General features: G+C 36.4%; 1 protein-coding gene across 1 annotated transcript in view; it reads left to right on the top strand.

The window, feature by feature from the left end:
• DCHS2 (dachsous cadherin-related 2) overlaps positions 1-25,979 on the top strand; it is a gene marked incomplete at both ends in the record, with an annotated part of 312,361 nt that overhangs the window by 244,676 nt on the left and 41,706 nt on the right. The gene's annotated exons all lie outside the window — the stretch shown is intronic.

Genomic DNA, 25,979 nt, shown 5'->3' with positions numbered 1-25,979 from the left:
CATTCAAAATATGTTATTAGAAAAATACACTCAAATACAGTAAAACACGCACACACACTTCTGTTTAAAGACAGCAAAAGGTAGTAAAAATACTGAAAGATAAATCATTCAAGGCTCATAAAGTTTAACTTAAATTTAAAATCTCAAATAAAAACCTTTTTAGTTAAATGTTTATGAATTCTGAACAACTGTACATTTCCTAAAGTACTTTCCTAGAAGTACAATGAAAGGTGAAGTATGTTGTGGTTCAGTGACTGCCACTGTGTGTCCTTGGGCAGCTGGATGTCTCCGCCTCAGTTTCCTAATCTGAAAATTAAGGATAAGTTTGGTGCCTACCTCATTAGGGTACAGGACTGAATAAGCCAGTTCATATAAAGCACTTAAAACAGTATCTGACTCAGAATCAACATGCAATATATGGGAACTGCTGTTATTATTATTATTATACTTCATTTTGATACAGTCAGCATTGCTTTCAAACAATGCAGTAATATCTGATCTTCAAAGAATTTGGCACAGATTATACTGCTCAGAACAGGTTTCAGTGAATGGTAACTATTTTTCCTCATAATGCTAAATTATGTTTCAGTTATTTCCCTACTCAAATGTATGCCATAATGGGAAACATTAAAAAAATTAATTTAAATGATCTTTCTAGCCCAAAGCAAAAAAACCCATTTGTATATAATTGTGGATTGAAAGAAATCCAATCTAGGTAATTATATCTAACTAGAGAGTTGAGAAATAAATCTTCTGAACCTTTCAGCCAGCCAGAGGGCAAAGCACATGGACTCCAGGGCTTGGGAGAGAAGGAGTTTGCCTGCGACGGTCTGATGTGTGCTGTTTGCTTTCTCCAGTTATTTTTTGTTTTTTTTTTGTCATTTTTGATTCAGTTTCACTTTATCCGTACCTACAACAACCACTATTTAAAAGACAACCTTCATTTTTCTGAAATTGATCTATACATTTCATAGTGAAAATATTTTGTTACACATTATATTCTTTATGAAAAGAGAATATTCAATTTAATATCGAATGTCAAATTAGGGTTCTTCTCAGTTGCAGATTATTAACCTTTGATCTTCTTTTGAATTATGGTTATCTCATGGGTTGCTTATTCGGACAGCCTCTTATTGATTCTAAACATAATTAAGGGTAAATTTCAATTACCTTCATTAAATGAAATAATAGCGACTTCCAAATAACTAGAAATGTCCACCCATATACTTAGATGTGATGAGATTTCTGCATAAGAGTTAAATGTTAAATAACATGAGATACTCCTTAGAGCTCTGTTTCTGTACCCCTGGAGAGGTATACATCCCAACCCCAGAGCAGAGCCTGATAGAAAGGAAAGGTGACATTTTCTAAATAATACAGCCCAAAATATATAAATCATCTTGAAATTGATCTGATAAAATCATAGAATTTTTGAGCCCAGCTTTTGTCTGCAATGAACATATAAACATTTTTTTTTCCCTAAATACCCTTGACACATGACCTTTCAGTCTCTACTTGAATATTTCAGTGACTGAAAGTTTAGGACAGTGGTTCTTGAACTTGGGTGTGAAACAAGCACTCTGTGATGATCCCTGAAGTTTCTGCTTCAGTAGATCTGGGGTCCAGGAACTGCCATTTTTAACAAACTCTGCAGGTGATTTGATTGCATGACAACGTTGGAAAACCCTTTCATGTGAAAAGTCATTCCTGCATTAAACCCAGATCTGCCTCCTTTATGTCTGTCCATGTATCCTAGTCCTGCCCTCTGGAGCACTCCACTGATGTACACAGTCACTCTTCAGATATCTTATTTGCTCCTTCAACAAAATTTTTATTGAGTAGTATGTGCCAGGTCCTCTTCTATTGGGATATATTAGTGAACTAAAAGACAAAGATGCTTGTCCTTGTAAGGATTACATTCTAGCAGGGGTAAAGAGACAATATCAATGAACCTAATAAATAACTAAAGTGTAGTGTATGTTAGATGGCATTAAGAGCTATGGTATAAAGAAGCAGAGCAAGGGGTGCTGGGGGAGGGCACAAATGCAATTTTAGATAGCAGGTTAGGGCAGGCATCATTGAGCAAGTGACATTTGGGCAAAGACTTAAAGAGAGGAGGTAGCCATTCATATATTTGGGGGAAGTGCATTTCCAGAAAAAAAGGAGAAATCCAGTGGGAACCCACCTGGTTTGGTCAAAGAACAGCAAAGAGGACTGTGTGACTGAAGCAGAGTAAGCAAAGTGAAGAATGGTAAAAAAATGAGGTCAGAAGAGAATGGACCAGGCACGGCCTTGTAGATCACTGGGGAGTCTTTAGCTTTTACTCAAAATAGTTTTCCTGTCTCTAGTTCTTCACTTATTCTTCACATAATGAGATTTCCAACCACGGCTAATGAACATTCTCATCCAATATAAATTCTGCAGGGTAGTAGGCATTAAATAAATTATCACTCAAAAGAATTGGCACAGGACTCATCGTTGTGTCACACTTTTTCACATTAGTAAATGAAATTTCTAAAAATTGAGTAATGTACCTGGCCATTTCCTAATTAAGATATCCTTTCTCAAGTCACCCATGATTAATTCATTTGCAGGATTAAACCTAAATAAAAGTCAATATCTAAAGCACCCCAAAGAAAATATTTCAGTATGAAATTAAGTTATGGGTTAGTAAGTATAATAATATTTGTAGTTGAATTCAGAAATGATTTAATAATAACCCTAATAAAAACTGCCGTGGAAGGGGAAATTATTCACGTGTTTTCATCTTTTCAGTGTGCCATTCATTTCTGTGTCCGAGACTGACTCTGTCGGTATCGGTTGCCGTTATGGGAAGGAAACTACCCTTACTTTGGTCTGTTTCCCATCACTCAACCTTCCATCTACCCCCAGCCATAACAGTTGGGAGTAATCAATGTGGCGAAGAGTAACCTGGTCTGAGATTAAAAAAAAAAAAAAAAAAAAACTAGGGCAGAAGACAGTGAAGACTAAATTACTTTCTTACCTCTGAAGGTGGGCCTCCTGTTTCAGTTCATTCAGAAAAGCTAGTGAATACATGGGCAGAAGCCTCTATTCTGCTATAGCATCATCGTGTCTTCTTTGACCTCTGATTAGAGTTGTCCTTAGTCCTATTGCATTTAGAATTACTGAACTAAATTTGACTGCTACCTTTTTAATAGAACTTAACACTCTTAAAATTTGTTTATTAAATCTTACACATAAGCAAGGTTAATACCTGGCAGTAATACCGCATATGGTACCCATAAATATCCAGGTAGGTGTACATTTCAAGACATCAGAAGCAATGGGTTGGGACCTTGCTTTGAAGAGTAGCTATGACGTGTGAAGGGCATGGAAGCAAAGGGGAGAGGAGCCTAAAAGCTGCAGCATATGACAGGAAGGAGAATGAGAGAAGGAAAGGATGGTGGTTAAGAAGGCTGTTGAATCTGATTAGATGCAGCTAACCTACACCGGAGTCGGCAGGATTCCCTAGGCCCCAGTGAACAATGACGACAAAGTGCGTAATGTACTGATTGACATATGCCCCAAATATTTCAAGCCGGCCAAAGCTTTGCCTGGAGCATGAATTTCATACATATTGCCAGATCATATCATGGACACCAGAAGGTGATTTTTTTTTTAATTTGGATTCCAGTGGTTTTAAGAGATTGCAAACCCATTGATCAGTGTTAGAATGGTCTTGATATAAATTATTTAATAGCATTTTATAACTTCCAGAATTATTTCTGTCCCAAATACATCTGCAATTTTAATCTTTATTTTCAAAGGAAACATATGTGCCTATTGGAAGCTCACATCATCTATGGCTCACTCAAGCATCCCATCCGGCAGGCACTGCCTGACATGCCGAGTGACTTATGTTCTGTATCATCATAAATCCTATTACCCTAAACTGCTTTTAACATTTAAATTTTTTTAAAGAAAATAAAATGTTAAAATAAATAACTCCAATGTATTTATATTTGTTTAACATTTCTTTCTTGGAAAGCCCACAAGTTTGAGTTTTGATTGACATTATTTTCATCTATTAACAACATTAAACTTAACACTTCAATTGTTTAACACAGTACATAGTTCAATAATAGATTTATATATATATATATATATATACATATGTATATATAATTTTTTTATAGTTTATAGCATTTTAGAAGAAACCCTTCAGTAGGTAAGGTCTCTTTAAGTCATGAAATGTTCATTTATTCACAGAAAGAGTCATTTCAGAAGGTGCCAGTTGCCTGTAAGAGAGAGGCTGGCCATACAACAAGGTGACAAGAAAAGCTGAAGCCCAAATGATTCCCCACTCTTTACCCTTACCACTTGCTGTTCCTTTTCTACCCACATGAGAGGAAATATAACCATTCTGAATCTTTTTGAAGTGAAATATAAACCACTTGGTTGTCTGTGACATTCCAATCCATTAAACCATTTAAATGAACCTTCTAGAAGCCAGCTTTATTTCTTCTTTTCCACTTCCAGAGCTTTGGTTATACCAATGAGGGTGAATCACCAGCCATAATCCCCAATGTGGACTTTTCACAACTTCATGCATTTTTAATAATTAGTAGAGAGGAAAAATTGAAATTATGAATTGCATTGATACCTGATTAAAAATGGAATAGTCAGACATTAAAAGACTTGAGATAAAATGAAAACATGATGATGATACAGGAGTGCATTCTAACTAGTAAAATATATTTACTATTGTCTCATAAACAAATTAGATCTTGATATTTTGGAGGAAAACTTTTCTTCTGGCCCTTTGGCAATCGATCCAGAATTCTGGCTCCTACTGTCGGTAAGGTTGGGTGCATGTACATGGAGTATGGACATTGCGATAGGACTTAATGTAGCTGAGTGAGTCTCTACTGCTCTCCTGCCCAGGATGGGCAAGTTCTCGTTCTCCTTCTGGAGAGTGGAAATAATAACAAATTACTCACAGAGAAACCGTAAGGATCAAGTGAGGTCATGTGAGTGTACTAGTCACAGTTTTCATTGTTATTGTTACCTTCTTTCTGTCCCAAATCCTTGATTGAATTCTATAAAGTTAGCTGGCTATACATTCGCACCAGAGCAACCAGTTGTTACTTAGCAGTTATTTAACAGCAATGAAACATTTGCAGTTTCCAAATCCCTACCACTCCTTTCTGTTCCACCTGGTCCCCAAACCAGGTAAGAACTATACTTTCCAAGGTGACAGAGTTCCCATAATTTTGGAAGTTCTGTCTCTATGTCATCCACGGCTTTGGAACAGGGCCCAACGTATGACTTATGATAATGAAAAGAGGGAAACAAATAGTATCTATCATACCTATTCCATTCTCTAAGGCCAGTCTCCTGTTTGGAATGAAATTCACTGGAATCAGTACCATCTAACTAGCCATTGTCAAACAGTGTCAAATTCCATCACCTTACCTATGATTTTAAGATAGCTCTGGAGGAAACAGAAGGAGAAAGGCCTTACAAGGTCAAGTCCTCTCAAAAAAAGGTGAACATCTCACAAGGAATTTTTCATTTTTGTGAATTAACCCCAGTCCCACATCTGAGCCTCAGCCACCTGGCTTAAGGCCTCATCTTGACAAACCAGGGAGTTCTTCCCCTGAGGTTAGGGGTTACTAACTGTTAGGAAGGAGACTGATACATAACCGAGAGTGCAGTTCCTTTATTTACAGAACTATGATTGCCATGTGGATTATAGTAGTCATGTCAGGATGACCAGCTCTCTCTTTGTAGGAAAAAAGACACAGGAACCCAAACTGTACTCAGAAGGTTGCTTGTTAATCCTAAATAGTTCAAGCAGGATGTGATTCAAGTGTTGAATGTCATCAGCCTGTGTTACCCTTTCTTCAGAAAGAACTCATGCAGCACTGCCAAGTACAATTTTGTGATGCCTTCATGACTGTCTGGTCTTCCGTTGCTCATTAACTTGCTTTTTATTTTTTTACTTAAATTTTTTTTTTATCTTGGAGTAGAGTTGATTTACAATGTTGTGTTAGTTTCAGGTGTACAGCAAAGTGATTCAGTTATACATATACATATATCTATTCTTTTTCAAATTCTTTTCCCATTTAGGTTGTTACAGATTATTGAGCAGAGTTCCCTGTGCTATACAGTAGGTCCTTGTTGGTTATCTATTTTAAATATAGTAGTTTGTATATTTTAAACCCAAATTCTTAATTTATCTCCCTCCCCACCTTTTCCCTTTGGTAACCATAAGTTTGTTTTCTAAGTCTGTGAGTCTGTTTCTGTTTTGTTAAATAAGTTCATTTGTGTCATTTTTGCTCATTGACTTCCTTTTAGCCACACATACCTTATTTTGGTGTCTTAACACCTCCATCAAGCCTTCTGCCATGGGAACGATTCTGTTTTTTTCAAGTGATTTTGCATAACTCTCTTCTGAACCATTATATTTTTTTTAGCGATGTAACAGGGTTAATGTTTTTTAACAACTACTTTTTAAAGACTATTTAGGTACACAGTAAAATTGAGGGGAAGATACAGAGATTTCTCATGTACGCCTTGCCCCATTACATGCATTCCTTCCCTCATTATCAACATCCTTCCCAGAGTGGCACACTTGTTAAAAATCAGTGAACCTACGCTGATACGTCATAATGACCCAAAGTCTATAGTTTATCTTAGGGTTCACCCTTGTTGTTTTACATTCTGTGGGTTTGCACAAATGTATCATGACATATATCCACCATTATAGTATCATACAGAGTAGTATCACTGCCCTAAAAAAAAACATGCTGTCTGTTCATCCTTTCCCCCATACCTCCAGCCCCAAACCCAGGCAACCACTGATCTTGTTATTGTCTCCATAATGTTGCCTTTTGCAGAATGTCACATAGTTGAAATCATACAGTATGTAGCCTATTAAAATTAGCTTCTTTTACTTAGTAATATGCGCATAAGTTTCTTCCATGTCTTTTCACTGCTTGATAGCTCATTTCTTTTCAGCACTGAATAATATTCCATTGTCTATATATTGCAGTTTATTTATCTATTCATCTACTGAAGGACATCTTGGTAGCTTCCAAGTTTTGGCAATCACGAATAAAGTTGCTACAGAAACCAATGTACAGGTTTTGGTATAGACATAAATTTCCCACTCCTTTGGGTAAATTCCCAGGAGTTTGATTCCTGGATCTTATGGTTAGAGTATGTCTAGTTTTGTGAGAAAATGCCAAACTGTCTTCCAAAGTGGCTGTACCATTTTGATTTCCCACAGCAATGAATGGGAGTTCCTGTTGCTCCACATCCTTGCCAGCATATGGTGCTTTCAGTGTTGTATATTTTGGCCATTCTAATAGATGTGTGGTTGTATCTCATTTTAATTTGCATTTCCCTGATGACATATGATGGGGAGCATCTTTTCATATGCTTACTTTCCTTCTGTATATCTCCTTCGTTGAGTGTCTTTTAAGGTCTTTTGTCCATTTTTAATCAAGTTGTTTGTTTTCTTATTGTTGACTTTTAAGAGTTCTTTGTATATTCTGCATAGCAGGCTTTTATCAGATACATATTTTGCAAATATTTTCTCCCAGAATATGTCTCATCTTTTAAATCTCTTGGCATTGTCTTTTGCAGAGCAGAAAATTTTAATTTTAATAAAGACCAACATATTAATTCTATCTTTCAGGGATCCTGCCTTTAGTGTGGTATCTAAAAAGTTATCCCCAAACCCAGAGTCACCTAGGTTTCCTCCAGTGTCTAGGAGTTTTTTGTTTTAACATTTTGAATTTAGGTCTGTAACCTATGTTGAGTTAATTTTTTAAAGGATGGAAGGTCTGTGTACAGATTCTTTTTCTTTTTCTTTTTTTTTTGGCATGTGGAAGCCTAGTTTTTCTACCACCATTTATTGAAAAGACTCTCCATTGTATTGCCTTTACTTCTTTGTCAAAGATCAGTTGACTGTATTTACATGGGCCTATTTTGGGCTCTCTATTCATTTCTATTGGTCTATTTGTCTATTCTTTCACTAATACCACACTGTCTTGATTACTGTAGCTTTATAGTCTTAAAGCTGAGTAGTGCCATTCATCCAACTCTGTTCTCATCCTGAGGGTTAATATTTTTGAACTATATTTGTATTGCCTGTCTGTGGATAAGACCTTCCACCTATTCTGCAAGAGACATCCACTTGTTTTGGATACATTAGGATAGTTACAGCAAAAATGCAAAGAGAGAATATTTTGCCTTTGACAAGCAAAATGGGTGGTCCTTAGTATAAACAAAGATGGCTCCTGAAAAAATCTGCCACATGGAAGGAAAGGAAAGCCCATTCCATCTACTTGCTGGGGAATGCAGGAAAGCCAATGAGAAAAGATGTAGGAAACAAGTGGTCAGCCACAAGCATCCCGGCCCCCCTTCCCCAAAGCTGTCATCCTGGAGGGAGCCAGTGAGACAGCCTAGGAAAAGCTAAAAGCAGAGGACACTTTGGAACTCTGGGAGGACACTGCCTCATGGGGTAGCTTTTTCCTAACATGAGTTAGTGGGAGCAGACTAAAATGGGCAACATGTTTAGGTAAAAAGAAGGCACAAGTGAGTGTTCCATTCCTGTTTGGCTCTTGCAAGGCCTAGAAGACCCCCCATAGTCCCAGCCTTCCCACTGTGGACACAGATTAATGCATAGTACAGGCCAGCTGACTACCATGAGGACCACGGCTGCAAGTGAGGAGATGAGCCCCTTCCCAAATCTGTTGTGTAGACAGCTGAAACGCAGGGTTATATAACATGCCAAGTATCAAAAAACTACAACATGAAAAACAGCTACAGTGGGGCCAGGCCAGCAGGGTAGAGTTCTGAGCCTGTACATGTTGACATGAAAGATGAGATTCACTGCCTGGAGACAAATTCTAAAAGCCAGTGGACAGCACACAAAAATCCCACCTCGGGCTTCCCTGGTGGTGCAGTGGTTGAGAGTCCGCCTGCTGATACAGGGGACATGGGTTCATGCCCCGGTCCGGGAAGATCCCACATGCTGCGGAGCGGCTAGGCCCATGAGCCACAGCCGCTGAGCCTGCACGTCCGGAGCCTGTGCTCCGCAACGGGAGAGGCCACAGCAGTGAGAGGCCCGCGTACCAGGAAGAAAAAAAAAAAAGATCCCACCTCATCACTGCCAGTCTCCCTCCAGCAGTGTCATCTTACAGAGCAGCAGCAGTGCAACAGGCAGGGAGCCTCAAAGACTGAGCATGCATCCCAAAGCTGCTAAGTTACCTGAAAGTACTGTTTCAAGGGAACAGACTGAGATGACATTAATAGCATGTTAAGATGACCATTTTTCTCTGTTGTCCATCAGGGTGGAGCTCCTAAAGAATATTAGACCCATCATAAGAAATATAGAAATGATTTTTTCTTTCCACATCTAAGTTGTACTATGTAAAACTGAACTCTGTTTCATTTATTTTAAGCTCTTAAAGAGCACTCTTATCTCTGTTCTTGAGGACGCCAGATAAATGGTGACTGTATACACAATGTTGTGTGCTCAGTACTCATTTTTTTTTAAGGTATAGGAAATGGGTGGTCATCCTTGTAAAGGCCTTTGAACATCTCTTTCATCTCTTCTCTTACAAGATAGTTTTGATGATCAAATAAGTACTTTGTAATCTCCAAAACATTTTACCTCATTGTTACCAAAAGTTATAAGTGTAAGACATGGAGATGAAAGTACAGCCCGGAGTAGCTGGGAGAAGCTTCCCATTATGAACAGAACCAGAAAAGAGCTTGCTTCTAGTAGGTGTTCACCAAATGCTTATTGAACTCATTTCACGATTTAACAGCTATACTTCTAAGAAAACAAAATGGATATGCTCAAATGAGAATAAAACCAGGCCAAAGGAAAAAAAAAAAAAAAGATAGGAAGACACTTAGTTCTGGGCAGGGGAAGTGGTCCACACAAAGGCATGGGGACTCAGGAGCATGTGGCAAGTTTACCATCCTGTGCAGCAAATCATTTGGAACAGCTAGACAGAGGCTCATGAGATTTCCAATGATGAGCTGGACCAGAGAGACACTGATGGCCTTTCAATTATCAAAAGAGTGACAAAACAAACTTTCGTATTGTAGAAAACTCACTTTGGAGGCCTTGTGAAGAAGAGTGCCTTGGGAAAGAGAGATGAGTTAGAAGGGTACTGTGGTAATCCACATGGTGAATGACCAGGGACCAAGTAAAACTGTGGTCGTGGGGGAAGGCAAGAGGGAATGTGGTCTCTGTGCTTCCAAGACAGCCGCGGTGGGACTTCTTGATTATTTAGACCCAGGGACCTCAACCCTGGCTGCACGTAGATATACCTGGGGAGCTTTTAAAAATTACTGATACCTGGACATCAACTCCCCCAACCCCCAAACAAATTAAATGAGAATCTTTGAAGATAGAACAGACATTGTGAATTGGTAGAAGCTCCCATGTAATTATGTGTGAAAGTCAGGGGTAAAGGTAGATAGAGAGAGGGCTGAGAAGAAATCCAAAGTAATGCCAATATTTTACAGGAGTTGGAGATGCAATGTATCTTCAGAAGAGATTGAGATGGAGAGGCCAAGGCACTGCTGATCATTCCTGGGCGGATGGTGTTAGAGAAACAGGAAGGTGGCACATTCCAGAAGTGGGGAGTGGTCAACCATATCTAATTTGTAGCTGAGGTTTGGGAAGATAAGGACTGAAAAGTGGCTGTTAGCTCAATCGGAGGCCTGTCCCCAGAGCAGAAATGAATGAGGTGGTGGGGTTACCACCCACTGGGAGTGGGGCTACAGCACTCAGAGAACCTTTCCAGGGTGGGGCTGGGAAGAGTGTTACCTGAGATGGTCTGAGCATACCGTCTTGGCATAGGGAAGTAAGAACATGGTAGAAAGGAAGGCATGTCTGAAAAGATAAGTCCGTGCATCAAATACAAAGGATAAGAGAATGACACAATTAGCAAAATGAAGGTCTGGAAGAGTTCAGGAAGGAAATCCTGAGGAGTAGGTTTGAAACTTTGTTATAATTGTTCAGGATGTGGCAAAGAATAAAGACCAATAGCCGAGACCTCCTAACTGAACCAGAGTCGGCCATGACTGTTTACAAGAATTGTGTGCAGCCAGACCTCAGCAGCTTTGGAGAGGATTGTGAACTTTGGAGAGCACCAAGTTGCTAGAGCTTAATATTTTTAGAAACCAGAGTATAGAGGAGTGCAGAGTGAAGTGGAGATGGGGAATTCAGCCATTTTTGACAAGTCTGGGCCAGGAAGGGACAGAAAGGAACGTGGCAATAGCTTTAAGAGCCCTGAAGATCAGAGGCTATTTTATTTTGTTTTTGAAAGCTGAAAGAGATTTAGACATTGGTGATTTACTGCACTTTAAAGTCTACAAAGAATTTTCGTTTACATGTAAGTCAGAAACCACAAAGCACTTAGAAATATCAGAATCTCCATTCATTGCTTTCTGGTCTCAGTCGGTACCTGTCATTTGTGGAGGCTGACCCCACTTTCAGATTATTTTGAGGGCAGCAGTCCTGTCTCCCTGAAGATCTGCTGTGGCAATCAAATGGACTCGTTAAAATTAACCTCATAAAAGGCATTTCTTATAATCTAAGTGAAATATTTTTAAGATTTTGGGGGCCACATTTTATTTGTTTCTTGAAATAATTGGAAATGTGCTATCTCATAAGCAAAGTTGATCACTCATATAAAAAATTGTGTAACCTTTCTTTCTGGACATGTGCAGGCTCTGGATTCTGGCTGACTTTTGGGTTCCAGGAGCTGAACGGAGAATAAGGATGGGTCTTAAAAGTGCAGGGAATGTTAAGTCTGATTATCAACCTGGGGATGCAGCCTAGACAGGGAATGGCTGGAAAATGAGGGGAGATCAGCAGCGGCCGGTCCACAGGCAAGATCTGGAGTCTGACCCAACGTCGAAGCAACAGTGAAAATTCTCAAGCTCATGTTTTGAATCTTCATGTTTTAGGTTTCTGTAAGTTACAAAATTGGAGAGGAAGTAGGGGCCTCCAGGAATCATTTTAGCACTGCGTTTCTCAAGGTTGTTATGAGTGCATTTTTAAATGATTAAATGAAGCCATTTACAGATAATCACTCCTTTTAAAAAAGTTGCCCACTAAAATCTGTAATCCCATTAAAAAATATATTTCAGACTGTTTACTTCTCATTGCATGTATTAATTCTATATTGGTTTTCTTCCTCGTCTCTCTTTTTCTAAAGTACATGAAAAGTCAAGAAGCACTTTTTATGACTTCCTCTATTATTTCCTTAGGTGTTCACAAAAGCAAATGTGTTCAAGATTGCATGCATTTTACATTTTAAAACATAGTTTTCATCTGTTCACAAATTTTGGAAAATTACTCATTTTGAGCATTTTCCATGCTTTATCTCATCACAGGGGTAGAATTTTTGGAAAGCCCTATGTTCAGTCATTTTTTGATGATGAGAAGGTGGGAAGGAAAAAAATCAACTCTTCTTTTTTTTTTTTGGCAGTGGTAAGAAACACATAAAATTTACCATTTTTAAGTGCACAGTACAGTAGTGTTAACAGTATGTATATCATTGTGCAGTGGATTTCTCCAACTTTTTCATCTTTCAAAATTGAAACTCTACACTCATTGAACAACTCTTTCCTCTCCCTCCACTCCAAGCAAGGACCATTCTACTTTTTGCTTCTAAGGGTTTGACTATTTTAGATACTTTATATAAGTGGAGACATGCAGTATTTGTCTTTTTGTGGCTGGCTAATTCACATAATGTCCATCAACGTTGTGCCATAAGACAGGATTTCCTTCTTTTTTAAGATTGAGTACTATACCATTGTATGTTTATACCACATTTCTTTATCCATTTATCCACTTAAAGCCATTTAGGTTGTTTCTACCTCTTGGCTCTTGTAAATAATGTTACAATGAACATGGATGTGCACATAAGTCTTTAAGATCCTGTTTTCAGTTCCTTAGATATATACCCAGAAGTAGGATTGCTGGATCATATGGTAGTTCTAATTTTAATTTTTAGAGGATCATCCACACTGTGTTCCATAGTGGCTATACCATTTTACATTCCCACCAACAGTGTACAAGAGTTCCAGTTTCTCCTTACCTTTAGTGACACTTGTTATTTTTTTGTTTGTTTGTTTGTTTGTTTTGATAGCAGGTATCCTAACTTGTGTGAGGTGACAACTCACTGTGGTTTTGATTTGTATTTCCTTGGTGATTAGTGATGTTGAGCATCTTTTCATGTACCAGTGGGCCATTTGTATACCTTCTTTGAAAAAATGTCTATACAAGCCCTTTGTTCATTTTTCAATTGATTTTGTTTTCTGTTGAGTTGTAGGAGTTCCTTATATATTTTGGAGATTAACCCCTTATCAGATATATAATTTACAATATTTTCTCCCATTCCATAGATTGCCTTTTCACTCTGTTGATTGTTTCCTTTGCTGCATAGAAGCTTTTTATTTTGATGTAGTCCTATTCATCTATTTTTTCTTTTGTTGCCTGTACTTTTGCTCTCATATCCAAGAAATTATTGCCAAATCCAATGTCATGAAGTTTTACCCCTATGTTTTCTTCTAGGAGATTTAAATTCATTTTTAGTTAATTTTTTAAGTATGGTGTAAGATATTCAAATACATTTATTTTGCAGTTATCTAGTTTTCTTAACACAATTTGTTAGACTATCCTTTCCCTGTTGTGTAGCCCTGGCATCCTTGTCAAAGATTATTTGAAAATATATGTGAAAGTTTATTTGTGGCATCTCTATTCTGTTCCATTGGTCTGTATATCTCTCTGTATGTCAGTACCATACTGTTTTGATTACTGTAGCTTTGTAATATGTTTTGAACTCAGGAATGTGAGGTCTCCAGAATTGCTTTTCTTTCTCAAGATTGTTTGGCTATCCAGAGTACTTTGAGATTTCATGTGAATCTTAAGTTTTTTTTCTATCTCTGCAAAAAATGCCATTGGGATTTTGATAGGAATTGCATTGATTCTGTAGATTGTTTTGGGTAGTACGGACATTTTAACAATATTAAGTCTTCTACTCCATGAACACAGAATGTATTTACATGTATTTGGGTTGTCTTTCATTACTTTTAACAATGTTTTGTACTTTTTAATGTATAAGACTTTCACCTCCCTGGGTAAGTTTATTCCTAATTATGTTTTGATGCTATTAATTGGAATTGTTTCCCTAATTTCTTTTTTTGATTATACATGGTTAGTGCATAGAAATGCAACTGATTTTTTGTGGAATGGATAAGGCTTGCTACATATAAGATCATGTCATCGTGTCATGAGAACAGAGATAATTTTACTTCTTTTTTTATTTGGATGCCTTTAATTTCAAAACCTAATTTCCCTGACTAGGATTTCCAGTACTATATCACATAGAATTTGCAAGAGTGGACATCATTGCCTTGTTCCTGAGCTTAGTAGAGAAGCTTTCTGTTTTTCACCATTGAGCAGGATGTTTGTTACCTGTGGGTTTTTTTATATATGGCCTTTATTATTTTGTGGTAATTTCCTTATAATACTTCTAGTTTATTGAGTGAGTTTATCCTGAGAGATTGTTGAATTTTGCCACTTTTTCTGATGTATTGTGATTTCTTATCCTTTGTTCTATTAATGTGGTGTATCATAGTGATGGATTTTCATATGTTGAACAATGATTGAATCCCAGGGTTGAGTCTCAATTGGTTATGGCACCTGATCATTTTAATATGCTGTTTAATTCAGTTTGCTAATACTTTGTTGAGGGTCTTTGTATCTATATTCACCAGGGCTATTGGTGTGTAGTTTTCTTTTCTTGCAGTGTCTCAGCCTGGTTTTGGTATCAGAGTAATGCTGGCCTCATAAAATAAGTTTGGAAGTGTTCTATCCTTTTTAATTTTTTTGGAAGAGTTTGAGAAGAACTGGTGTTAATTCTTCTTTATGTGTTTGGTAGAATTCACCAGTGAAGCCATCTGTTCCTCTTTACTGGGAGATTTTTGATTACTGATTCAATCTCCTAACTAGTTACAGATCTGTTCAGATTTTTTCTTTCTTCATGATTTGATTTTGGTAGGGTGTATGTTTCTATAAATGTATCCGTTTCTTCTAAGTTATCTAATTTGTTGGTGTATAATTGTTCATAGTAGTCTCTTATGATACTTTTTATTTCTATGGCATCAGTTGTAATGTGTCCCCTTTCACATTTCTGATTTTTCTTATTTGAGGCTTCTCACTTCTTTTTTTCTTTTCTAGCTAAGGAATTGTCAATTTTACTGATCTTTTTCAAAATAAAAGTTTTATTGATTTTTAATTGTTTTTATGCTATTTTATTTATTTCTACTCTAATCTTTATTTTTTTATTCCTTCCTTTGTTTTCAGTTTGTTCCTCTTTTTCTATATCCTTGAGGTATAAACCTATGCTGTTGATTTGCAATCTTTCTTCTTTTTTAATGTAGGCAGTTACTGCTATAAAATTCCCTCTTAGTACTGCTTTTGCTGCATCTCATGTTTTGATATGTTGTGTTTTTGTTTCGTTTGTCTCAAGATATTATCTAATTTTCCTTTAGATTACTTCTTTGACCTGTTAGTTGTTAAAGAGCATGCTATTTAATTTCCATGTATTTGTAAATTTTCTAGTTTTTCTTTGTTGTTTATTTCTAGTTTCATTCCATCATAGTCAGAAAAGATAGTTGGTATAATCTTCTTAAATTTGTCCAGATTCTGTGGCCTAACATGTGATATGCCCTGGAGAATGTTCCATGTGCTCTTGCGGATACACTTGGAAATGTTTAATACACATGAGAATGTGTATTCTGCTATTGTTGGGTTAAGTCTTCTGTGTATGTCTCTTAGGTCCAGTTAGTCTATAATGTTGTTCAAGTCCTCTGCTTCCTTATTGATCTTTTGTTTGGTTGATATATCCATTATTGAAAGTGGGGAATTGAAATATCCTGCTATTATTGTGTTACTATCTATTTCTCCCTTCATTTCTGTCAGTGTTTGCTTCATATGTTCAGGTGCTGTACTCTTAGGTGCATATATACTTATAATTGCTACATATTCTTGGTGAATAGACCTTTTTTTATATAATGTCCTTCTTTGTCTCATGACAGTCTTTGACTTAAACTCATTTTGTTTGATATAAGTACAGCCATCCCTGTCGTCTTTGGTGTACCATTTGCATGGAATATCTTTCTCCATCCTTTCACTTTCAGCCTATGGGTGTCCTTATACCTAAAATGAGTGTCTTCTAGACAGTATGTAGTTGGAGTTTGTGGGTTGTTTTTAACCCATTCAGCCACTATGTTTTTTTAATTGGGGACTTTATTTTATTTTTATTTTTTTTTGCGGTACACGGGCCTCTCACTGTTGTGTCCTCTCCCGTTGTGGAGCACAGGCTCTGGACGCGCAGGCTCAGCAGCCATGGCTCATGGGGCTAGCCGCTCCATGGCATGTGGGATCTTTCTGTACCGGGGCATGAACCCATGTCCCCTGCATCGGCAGGTGGACTCTCAACCACTGCGCCACCAGGGAAGCCCCTAATTGGGGACTTTTTATCCATTTATGTTTAAAGTAATTATGATCAGGAGGGACTTAGTTTTGACATTTTAAAATTGTTTTCTGTATGTTTTGTAATTATTTTGTCCCTCTTTTGTTCTCTTGCTGCCTTCCTTTGTATCTCACTGATTTTTTGAAGTGTCGAGCTTTGAGTTCCTTCTTATTTCCTTTTGTGTTTCTTCTATAGGTGTTTTCCTTGTGGTTACCATGGGGATTACATAAAACATCTTCTAGTTTTAGCAATCCACTTTAAACTGATAACAACTTAACTTTAATCACATACAAAAACTCTTCTCCTTTACTTCTCCCTCCCACTTTATGATATCAATTTCACAAGTTACATCTTTTTATATATTGGTCCATTAACATAGTTTTATACTTAAAGTTATATTTAATGCTTTTATCTTTTAGATTTTATACCAGAATTAAAAGTGATTTATGTACCACCATTACAGTGTTGCAGGATTTTCTATTTGTCTGTAGATTTACCTTAACCAAAGAACTTTATATTTTTGTGTGCTTTCACGTTACTATCTAGACTCCTTTTATTTCAACTTGAAGGACTTCCTCAAGCATTTCCTCTGAGGCAGATCTAGTGGTGATGAACTCTCTGAGCTTTTGTTTATTGGAGGTCTTTATTTCTTCTTCATTTTTGAAGGATAGTTTTGTTAGATATAATATTCTTGGTGACAATTTTTTTCTTTCAGCACTTTGAATAAATCATCCCACTACCTTTTGGCCTGGAGTTTTCATAAAGACTTTTTGGACCATCTACTCTTGTTGTTAGACTATATCTCTATGGGGGACTAGATCTAAGGTTTTCTATTCAGTCATCTTGCTGATGTGACTCCCACTTTTTTTTCTTAAATGACTGAAATATGTTCAACTGTTTCAGTGGCTGGACATTTAAGAGATAACAGATATTTCAAAAATCATCCAAATGTTTTAAAAAATCTTTCTCAAGTCAGTCATCTATAAGAAAATGCTTGCATTGCTTAGAAATAACAAAAGTAAAACTCTAGAATTATTTACTCAGGGACAACTCTAAATAAAAGTTCTCATAATTATTTTACCTAAATATATCCACAAATATTGATTTTTATACTCCCAGTGCATTTATTGTTATATAATTCTGCCTTTAAATGGATAGTTCACTGTTGCTGTAGGTGGGTAGTGTTTTAACAGTATTTTTGTAAAGAAGAAAAGAACAAGAACATTAAATGTGTTATACATTTTTACGCAATGTTAGACTTAAAATGAAACTCATAAAAGCCTAAAAATGTAAAAAGCAAATGCTTCTATGTTTCACTTACCTCATGGAAATTGAAGGTACAGTACTTTTTTTTTACATCTTTATTGGAGTATAATTGCTTTACAATGGTATGTTAGTTTCTGCTTAATCAACTATACATATACATATATCCCCATATCTCCTCCCTCTTACATCTCCATCCCACCCTCCCTATCCCACCCATCTCGATGGACACAAAGCACTGAGCTGATCTCCCTGTGCTATGCGGCTGCTTCCCACTAGCTATCTATTTACATTTGGTAGTATGTATAAGTCCATGCCACTCTCTCACTTCGCCCAGCTTACCCTTCCCCTTCCCCGTGTCCTCAAGTCCATTCTCTACATCTACGTCTTTATTCCTGTCCTGCCCCTAAGTTCTTCAGAACAATTTTTTTCTTTTTTTAGATTCCATATATATGTGTTACCATATGGTATTTGTTTTTCTCTTTCTGACTTACTTCACTCTGTATGACAGACTCTAGGTCCATCCACCTCATTACAAATAACTCAATTTCGTTTCTTTTTATGGCTAAGTAATATTCCATTGTATATATGTGCCACATCTTCTTTATCCATTCATCTGTTGATGGACACTTAGGTTGCTTCCATGTCCTGGCTATTGTAAATAGAGCTGCAGTGAACATTATGGTACATGACTCTTTTTGAATTATGGTTCTCTCAGGGTATATGCCCAGTAGTGGGATTGCTGGGTCGTATGGTAGTTCTACTTTTAGTTTTTTAAGGAACCTCCATAGTGGCTGTATCAATTTACATTCCCACCAACAGTGCAAGAAGATTTCCTTTTCTCCACACCCTCTCCAGCATTTATTGTTTCTAGATTTTTGATGATGGCTATTCTGACTGGCGTGAGGTGATACGTCATTGTAGTTTTGATTTGCATTTATCTAATGATTAATGATGTTGAGCATTCTTTCATATGTTTGTTGGCAATCTGTATATCTTCTTTGGAGAAATATCTATTTAGGTCTTCTGCCCATTTGTGCATTGGGTTTGGGTGTTTTTTTTTTTTTTTGATATTGAGCTGCATGAGCTGCTTGTAAATTTTGGAGATTAATCCTTTCTCAGTTGCTTCATTTGCAAATATTTTCTCCCATTATGAGAGTTGTCTTTTCATCTTGTTTATGGTTTGCTTTGCTGTACAAAAGCTTTTAAGTTTCATTAGGTCCCATTTGTTTATTTTTGTTTTTATTTCCATTTCTCTAGGAGGTGGGTGAAAAAGGATCTTGCTGTGATTTATGTTATAGAGTGTTCTGCCTATGTTTTCCTCTAAGAGTTTTATAGTGTCTGGCCTTATGTTTAGGTCTTTAATCTCTTTTGAGTTTATTTTTGTGTATGGTGTTAGGGAGTGTTCTAATTTCATTCTTTTACATATAGCTGTCCAGTTTTCCCAGCACTACTTATTGAGGAGGCTGTCTTTTCTCCATTGTATATTCTTTCCCCCTTTATCAAATATAAGGTGACCATACGTGCATGGGTATATCTCTGGGCTTTCTATCCTGTTCCATTGATCTATATTTCTGTTTTTGTGCCAGTACCATACTGTCTTGATTACTGTAGATTTGTAGTATAGTCTGAAGTGTGGGAACCTGATTTCTCCAGCTCCGTTTTTCATTCTCAAGATTGCTTTGGCTATTTGGGGTCTTTTGTGTTTCCATACAAATTGTGAGAATTTTTGTTCTAGTTCTGTGAAAAATGCCAGTGGTAGTTTGATAGGTATTGATTTGTATCTGTAGATTGCTTTGGGTAGTAGAATCATTTTCACAATGTTGATTCTTCCAATCCAAGAACATGGCATATCTCTCCATCTGTTTGTATCATCTTTAATTTCTTTCATCAGTGTCTTGTAGTTTTCTGCATACAGTTCTTTTGTCTCCTTAGGTAGGTTTAGTCCTAGGTATTTTATTCTTTGTGTTGCAATGGTAAATGTGAGTGTTTCCCTAATTTCTCTTTCAGATTTTTCATCATTAGTGTATAGGAATGCAAGAGATTTCTGTGCATTAATTTTGCATCCTGCTACTTTACCAAATTCATTGATTACCTTAGTAGTTTTCTGGTAGCGTCTTTAGGATTCTCTATGTATAGTATCATGTCATCTGCAAACAGTGACAGTTTTATTTCTTTTCTGATTTGGATTCTTTTTATTTCTTTTTCTTCTCTGATTGCAGTGGCTAAAACTTTCCTAACTATGTTGAATAAGAGTGGTGAGAGTGGGCCACCTTGTCTTCTTCCTGATCTTAGTCGAAATGGTTTCAGTTTTTCACCATTGAGGACAATGTTGGCTGTGGGTTTGTCATATATGGCCTTTATTATGTTGATGTAAGTTCACTGTATGCCTACTTTCTGGAGGGTTTTTATCATAAATGGGTGTTGAATTTTGTCAAAAGCTTTTTCTGCATCTATTGTGATGATCGTATGTTTTTTATCCCTCAGTTTGTTAATATGGTGTATCACATTAATTGATTTGCGTATATTGAAGAATCCTTGCATTCCTGAGATAAACCCCACTTGATCATGATGTATGATTCTTTTAATGTGCTGTTGGATTCTGTTTGCTAGTATTTTGTTGAGGATTTTTGCATCTATGTTCATCAGTGGTATTGGCCTGTAGTTTTCTTTCTTTGTGACATCTTTATCTGGTTTTGATATGAGGGTGATGTTGGTCTTGTAGAATGAGTTTTGGAGTGTTCCTCCCTCTGCTGTATTTTGGAAGAGTTTGAGAATGATAGGTGTTAGCTCTTCTCTAAATGTTTGATAGAATTCGCCTGTGAAGCCATCTGGTCCTGGGCTTTCGTTTGTTGGAATGTTCAGTATTGTTTTTCATGTTTTACCATTTTTACCTTGATGTGAAGTGAGCAGTAATTGTAAGTTTTATCCATATGCCCAGAGACAGACTTTTACTTAAAATCTGTACAATAAGGGAAGACCTAGAATTCCAGACCCTTTAGTTATTTCCTATTTTCTCAGGCAATCTCAGATTTAATCTCTTTGCTGACTTCAGCATCTAATTTGTTGTATTTCATTGAATGATATTTTTTGTGTGCTACTGTTCCATTTGATATTATGAACATTTTATTTGCAATAAAAATAGGATTGTTCCTTTCATGAGAGAGGCCATATGTGATTCTTATTTGCACTTCTGCTCTCATCTTTGTTCTTTTACATGCAAGCAATCTCCATGTTTTCTTTTGTGATTGGTCATATAATAAGCATTCTAACCCGTGAAGAAAAGGCCATCAGCAAGACCGTACATCTTGCCATTGTGGCTGTTTCTCTTCTTACTGCCATTGTTAAGAATATGTGACAAGCCAGTTGAAATAAAATTTCCTGTGTTTAAAAAATAAATTGTATCAGGAAGCACAGAATTGTGATTTAGCACTGAAGATAAAATGTACTGCACTATTGGGAAGGCATACTCCTACCAAAATGTAAGACATTTTAATATTAACAAGGTCTCCTGAAATGTAACAAAGTGAGCATCAGATTATAATGCAATTTGAGTGTTCTCAACATATGTAGTAACTTGACTGAAAAGGATTGATTAAAATCCTTTATTTTGTGACTGAATGACTTCATAACTTGCTTGAAAAGAATAATCATTTGGAAACTCTGATAAATGATTTTTAAACTTTATCACAGTTTATTTTAAACATAATGTTTAAAATAAAGTACAGAGTAACACATCCAGTTTTGGTTTTCCTGTTCTTTCTCCATTATGGATATTGTTTTATGCCTTTTCCACTGCATTTTCAGTTTTGTGGCCAGTATCACATACATGTTTCTTTTAATATTTATAGTGATCGTTGCATTTTTCTTTGAGTGTTAAGTGTTTAAAAGGCTCCTGGGGAAAATATTGTCTGTTCCAAGGCCTTTTCTTTCTTCTTTTCTTTTTAGTGAAAACCTTTTACCTATCCGGAAAAAAAAATATGTCAATTTGACTTCATTTATGGATTGTCTTTACTATGGGCTGTATCAGGATGGGTTTCAAGCTTGTTCCTAGGCTCTCCACAGTAGGATTCAATGAGGAAACCCAGTAGAGATCTCGAATAGGTGCTATTTTTTTTAACTACTACAAATCCCACTATCAGAAGTGGTGTTCTTGCATTGAATAATTAAAACAAAAAAATAGTTGCTGTTGTTTTAGAACAGTCTTGAAGGCAGAGAAGCATTTTTCTAATCTCCCAGCCTGTAACACTTCAGTGATCACCTCTTTTCCTTACTTCCTCTCTCTGTCTCCTCTATTACCTCCCATCTTTCCATACTTATTAAGCACCTGCTTAATAGGTGTACAAAGGAACAATATTTTTCTGCCAGTTTTATTGAGCTATAATTAACATACAACACTGTATAAGTTTAAGGTGTACAGCATCATGATTTGACTTAGATACATTATGAAATGATTACTACAATAAGTTAAGTGAACATCCATTATCTCACATAGATATAAAACTAAAGAAATAGAAAAAAATATTTTCTCCTCATGATAAGAGCTCTTAGAATTTACTCTCCTAACAACTTTTATATGTAACATAGAGCAGTGTTAATTCTATTTAACCTGCTGTACATCACATTCCTAGTATTTATTTATCCTGTAAATGGAAGTTTGTACCTGTTGACCACCTTCATCCAATTCCCCTACCCACCATGACCCTGCCTCTGGTAACCGCAAGTCTGATCTTTTTTATGTGAGTTTGTTCGTTTTTGAAGTATAATTGACCTATGACAATATGTTAGTTCCTGGTACATGACACAGCAATTAGATATATCTATACATTTCAAAATTATCACCATTATAATTCTAGTTGTCATCTGTCACCATACAAAGATATTACATAATTATTGACTATATTCCCCACGCTGTACATTTCAAAATCATGACTCATTTATTTTGTATCTGAAATTTGTACCTTGTAATCTCCCTCACCTATTTCTCTCCTCCCTTCTGGCAACCACCTGTTTGTTCTTTGTATGTATCTATGATTCAGTCTCTGTTTGGTTATGTTTGTTCATTTGTTTTATTTTTTATATTCCACATGTAAGTGAAATCCTATAGTATTTGTCGGTCTCTGCCTGATTTATTTGCATCCATATTGTCACAACTGCCAAGATTTCCTTCTTTTTAAGGCTGAGCAATATCCCATTGCACATATATATCACATCTTCTCTATCCATTCATCTATTGATGAACACTTGAAAATAAAGTGTATTCTGCTGCTTTGGTGTGGAATGTTCTATACATATCTAGTAAGTCTACCCGGTCTAATGTGTTGCTTAAGACTGGTATATCCTTATTGATTTTCTGTCTGGATTGTCTCTCTATTGAGGTAAATGGGGTGTTAAAGTCTGCTACTATTAGTGTTTTACTGTCAATTACTCCTTTTATGTCTGTTAATATTTTCTTTACATATTTAGGTGCTCTTATTTTAGGTGCATATATATTTACAATTGTTATATCTTCTTGGAATAATCATTTTATCATTCTGTAATGTCCCTCTTTGTCTCTTATTACTGTCTTTGTTTTAAAGCTTATATTGTCTGATATAAAGTACTGCTACCCTAGCTTTCATTTCATTTTTATTTGCATGTAATACTTTTTTCCATCCCCTTACTTTCAATCTATGTGTGTTTTTAGATTGAAGCAGGTCTCTTGTAGGCAGAATATATTTGGGTCTTGTTTTTATATTCATTCAGCCGCTCTATGTCTTTGATTGGAGCATTTAATCCATTTACATTTAAAGTAATTATTGATAGGTATGTCTTATTGCCATTTTGTTAATTGTTTGGTGGTTGTTTTTGTAGTTCTTTCTGTTCCTTTTTTTTCTTTTTGCTCTCTGCCCTTGTGATGACTGTCTTAGTGCTATATTTGGATTCCTTTCTCTGTTTTGTGTTGTATGTGTTATAGATTTTTGGTTTGTGGCTTATATACAGCTATGTATATAAATCACACACATATATGTGTGTGTATATATATATATATATATAATTATTTTACGTTGCTGATCTCTTAGTTTGAATACATTTTAACAACCCTACATTTTGACTCCCTAACATTTACTGTTTTTGACATCATATTTCACATCTTTTTGTTTTGTGTATCCCTTAACTACTTATTGTGAATGTAGATGATTTGACTACTTTTGTCTTTTAGCCTTCATTCTGGCTTTATAAGGGGTTGATCTACTACCTTTACTTATATTTGTCTTTACCAGTGAAATTTTTCCTTTTGTAACTTTCATATTTCTAGCTATAGCCTTCTCTTTCCTGCTTAGAGAAGTGCCTTTACCATATCTTAGAAAGTTGGATTCCTGGTGCTGAACTCTTTTAGCTTTTGCTCATCTGTAAAACTTTTGATCTTTCCTTCAAATCTGAATGAGACTGTTGCTGAGTAGAGTGTTCTTGGTTGTAAGTCTTTCTCTTTCATCATTTTAACTATATCATGCCACTCCCTTCTGGCCTACAGAGCTTCTGCTGTAAAGTCAGCTGATAGCCTTATGGGATTCCATGGTATGCAACATTGTTTTTCCCTTGCTGCTTTTAATATTCTCTTTTTATCTTTAACTTTTGTCATTTTAATCACAACGTGTCTTAGTGTCTGTCATCTCTTTAGTGTTGATCCTGTTAGGGACTCTCTGTGCTCCCTGGACCTGGAGTTGTGTTTCCTTTCCCACGTTAAGGACATCTTCAGGTTTTTTTTTGTCTTCAAATATGTCCTTTCTTTCTCTCTTTTCTTCTGGGACCCCTATAATATGAATGTTAATATTGATGCTGTCCCAGAGGTTGCTTAAACTATCTTCATTGTTTTATCCTTTTTTTTTTTTCAGTTCAACTTGAGGGATTTCTGATACTCTGTCTTCCAGGTCAGTGATCCATTCCTCTGTATCATCTAATCTACTGTTGATTTATTCCAGTGAATTATTATTATTATTATTATTATTATTATTTTGCCGTACGCGGGTCCCTCACTGTTGTGGCCTCTCCCATTGTGGAGCACAGGCTCTGGACGTGCAGGCTTAGCAGCCATGGCTCACGGGCCCAGGTGCTCCATGGCATGTGGGATCTTCCCGGACTGGGTCACAAACCCGTGTCCCCTGCATCGGCAGGCGGACTCTCAACCACTGCACCACGAGGCAAGCCCTATTCCAGTGAATTTTAAATTTCAGTTATTGTATTCATCTCCTTTTGGTTGTTTTTTAAATTTTCAAACTGTTTGTTAAACTTCTGTGTTCATCCATTTTTCTCCCAAGTTCTTTGAGCATCTTTATGATTATTATCTTGAACTCTTTATCAGGTAGATTGCTTATCCCTACTTCACTTCGTTATTTTTCTGGGGTTTTATCTTGTTTCTTCATTTGAAACATATAAAGCAGCAAACAGTTGATACACACAACAACATGCTTGATTCTCAAAAATGTGTGCTAAGGCAAAGAAGACAGTTATTGTATGATTTGTAAGTACATGAAACTTTAGAGGCAAAACTAATCTAGATTTATAGAAATATATAGAAAACAAATATATGGAAAAGCTCTTCTGCTCTCATGGAATTTAGTTCAATTTTAGCAGAGAGGTAAGATCAGTCTTCAAATGTGTTCTGAACAAATTCATGGGTGACAAATAAGTACCATCATCTAAGAGCTAGAAGGGCTGGTAACAAAAAAGGAGAAATTCATCTTCTCTATCAGAAATGGTAAATGTCCAGACACAGGACTGTAGTCAAGCCACAGCAATATTTTGTTCAACCCAGGTGGTGGCTTATTTTTCTCTCCCTAAATTAAATATTTTCTGACATTTGGGAATTGGGAGATTTCACATGAAAATAAATATCAGTTTTTGACCTTCTCTTGAAAAGACCAGAATCCACAGTATCCTGAAGCCTGCTTTCCCTGCTGGCAGTAATAAGTTAAAGATGAGTGCCTTAGTTGCATCAGGCAGTCTCTGGCCTCCTCCACCCATCTAGCTCCTACATATGTCCATGTTTCTTGCTTTTACCAAAAAGCATCTGAGCTAATAAGCCCTGATATATACTCATCTCTGACACCTGTTTCCTTATCAAATGTTTCCTTTCACTTTTCCTCTGGTGCTTTGCTGATGCCATCTTATATCAGGCCCCCAGTGATACATACT

This window comes from Mesoplodon bidens, assembly GCF_964165515.1.
Source record: "Mesoplodon bidens genome assembly, chromosome: 1".
Taxonomy (NCBI): Eukaryota; Metazoa; Chordata; class Mammalia; order Artiodactyla; family Ziphiidae; genus Mesoplodon; species Mesoplodon bidens.
This window is presented reverse-complemented; position numbering and strand designations above follow the sequence as displayed.